The following is a 3004-nucleotide window of genomic DNA, read 5'->3' as shown; positions in this document are numbered from 1 at the left end:
TAACATCATTCAATTCAAAAGAGCAGCAACTCTACTCTGAGAAGATCTTGGGCTACCATACTTTTTGTTGTTTAGAGAAAGCAGAGTAATCCTAGAGAAGAAGAAATTCTGGGTGAAAAGGAGTTTGCTAAAACACTGGATATTGTACACAATTTTATTTTTGTATCCTTTGTTGCTGCTCAGTGCTTCCAATCTCCTCCTGCCTCTTTGCAGCACTTCACACCTACATGCACTCCAGCATGGGCTGCACAGCATTTCTCAGGATGGGTTTTCTGATGGTGACAACGGCGGACCATGCCTGTGTGATCTTTGTGAAAATAATACTTATATTCTCTATTTAACTTCAATGATCTACAGTAAAAATAATTTGTAACAGTTTTTGGCACGCTGCCATTTTTCTCTTATTACATTAGAAATTAATATCATATCATTATAACAAGTAGCAAAATATATGCTACTTCACCAAAGGCCGAAAACACTGGTCAGTGACTGACTAGACTAAAGATTGTGTTACCAGGGGTAGTCTATGCCAACAAAGCCAGCCCATGTCACTAGACCCAAACCATGTAGCCAGGGTGAAACATAAAAGCCAGGCCATGTCAATAGTACATAACAATGTAGCTAGTGTCAAAGATCAGAGCTAACCCATGTCATCTGATCATGTCAGCAGACTCACTCTGTTTCACTGAAGCATGTCGCCATGAAAACATTGAATCAGATCATATTGACACACACTCTTCCCCAACTCACTCTTCTGCAATATCATGGCACCTCAGCCTTTTTTTTCAACCATACAATAATAGTAGCAAAAATGTGTCCAGGAAAATCAAGGAGATGAACCTGCAGGAGGCAGAACTGACATTGATCACCAATGAAGACTGACCATGGAGATAAGGATGGCTGCAATTTTGAAATGCATGACTGATGAGGCAGTGTGGGATGAGGGACACCATTAATCATGATGGGGGGAGAGAATGGCTAACACTAAAAGGAGTGGGCATGCTGGTGCATGTCGTTCTAGACAGACAGGAGACATTGTATTTCTACAGAGAAAATAATGACACCAGTGGGGCCTGATGGGTTTTGCCATTATATAGAGACAGAAAAGATGCTAATGGTTCATGTGGTGACCTTCTACAGAGAACATAAAGAGACAAAAAGACACCAGTCATGTGCACTGGAGTCTGAGGTCAGAATTGGTTCCAATGGCATGCAGTGAGTGAATATCACTGCAGTATTGTGATAGGACTAGTACGCATTTCAACTTGTATGTGAGATCTCCTGTCATTAAATTTAGTTCAGGAGGATTCTGAAGGTGGGCCTTTCCAGCTACCAACACTACCAAGTGTTAAATCTGGCATGCTATAATGGGCTGGGATTTGGGACACCCTAGGCACTGGAATCATCTAAATGTTCACTACTTTTTATAGTACTGATAGGTTTCCTTAGATTTAGGCAACTGACACACTTATGCTGACCCCAGAGGCGTAACTAGAACCTTCAGGGCCCCAATGCAAGAAACCATGAAGGGCTCCCCGGACCCCTGGCCGGGGGCCCTTCCCTTCAAGCCTGGGGCTCTTCCAATTGATCCTGGAGTCCTTTACTCTCGTTGTGGGGTTTACAGTCCCGCAGCGGGACCATTTCACAAGTTCTGCAGTGGGCCCCCTTCCTGCCATCTTGGGGCCTCCCTATGGTGGTGGAATGCCAGGGCCCGGTTGCAAGTGTGACCTTTGCGATCCCCGAATTTCACCCACTGGAGTCAGCACGCTTCTTTTTTTTTTTTTTTTTCAAATAATAATTTGAAACATTTATTGTTGGTCGGCTCTAGAAATAAAGATCAGTAAGTGAGATCAATTTTTGATCTGGAAGATAGGTAAAAGCCACAAATGTTTACATAAATACAGTAAAACGTCTGAAAAAGAATGGTTCTCGCCTCATTTCTTGTTCCATTCTTCCTTCTCTTTCCTTTCTTGGATTACTTCCTTCAGGTATGGCTCGAGGTAGCGGACATCCTCTTCATATTTCGTCCATTGTTCTTTGGGCAAGGTGGTCTTTTTCAAATCAAGATCCAGAGCTCTCTTGATGCGGAACACTCGGTCGTCATATATTTTGGGTGGCAACCGCTTAACAGCCTCCCTCACGTCGTCGTTTTAATACAAAACGTCATCACGCATTAGGCCTAGTTTATTAAATCCAGCTAGACTGTAGTACCACTTGTTTATGGTGCTCATCATTCGGCGCGAGACTACAACCGGTGCCATGGCCGCCATCTTTCCAAGTCCTGAGCTACAGCCGACAGCATGCTTCTTTTACCGCTGTGCCTACTCTACATATATGCCTGCATTTTACTTGTTACATGTGAGTGCCATTCTTTGTACAATAAACATTCTTTTATGAGACATACTGCACTAGTGGTTATACCCCTTTTTTTCTGAGATGACGTTTTGGTTATCCAAGAGGAGGAGAGTTATTTGGTTCCCAGTGTATCTATGTCCTGCAGCTTCTGATCTCTCCAGGGAGTTTCAGACTATCCAGGGAAGTGTCTATAAAGGAGGAGGAAAGCCCAATCAGCTGTGTCAAAGTTACTCTTTACAAGGGTTATCTCTGCTATATCTGACCGCTCTGTGAAAGGAGGGTCAGATTCTCTGGTAAGCAGTTTGTGTGAACTGTCACATGGAGACTTGTGACCATCTTCCATTTCTGTACACCGGTGATTGGAGGATTCTACTATTTCACCTCTTTCAGAGACTTTACCTTGGGACTAAATTGTTAATATATATTTTATACTTTTTTAATGTGGCCTGGTATGGTTCAGGGTGAGAGGGACTCACGCTCACTTCCAATGGTGGGTGGTCCTCAATGATGCAGAGAGCAATGATGGTGTGATGACATCGGAATGGCTCTCTGCATCATTATACTGTAAGTACAGACCACTATGATGAAGCAATGCTTCCTTCTGGGTACTTGGAACTTCTAGGGACAGAAATAAAGTACTGCAGTGGAC

General features: G+C 43.2%; 1 pseudogene across 1 annotated transcript; it reads right to left on the bottom strand.

Moving 5' to 3' along the window:
• Window positions 1-1934: 1934 nt before the first annotated feature.
• On the bottom strand, window positions 1935-2287 carry LOC309551773 (cytochrome b-c1 complex subunit 7-like; annotated as a pseudogene). Its single transcript has one exon. The product of its transcript is annotated as a cytochrome b-c1 complex subunit 7-like (transcript).
• Window positions 2288-3004: the final 717 nt, after the last annotated feature.

Source organism: Pelophylax lessonae (assembly GCF_965119305.1).
Source record: "Pelophylax lessonae genome assembly, chromosome: 3".
In the NCBI taxonomy this organism is placed as follows: Eukaryota; Metazoa; Chordata; class Amphibia; order Anura; family Ranidae; genus Pelophylax; species Pelophylax lessonae.
The sequence above is the reverse complement of the archived record's forward strand: the minus strand, read 5'-3'. Positions and strand labels throughout refer to the sequence as shown.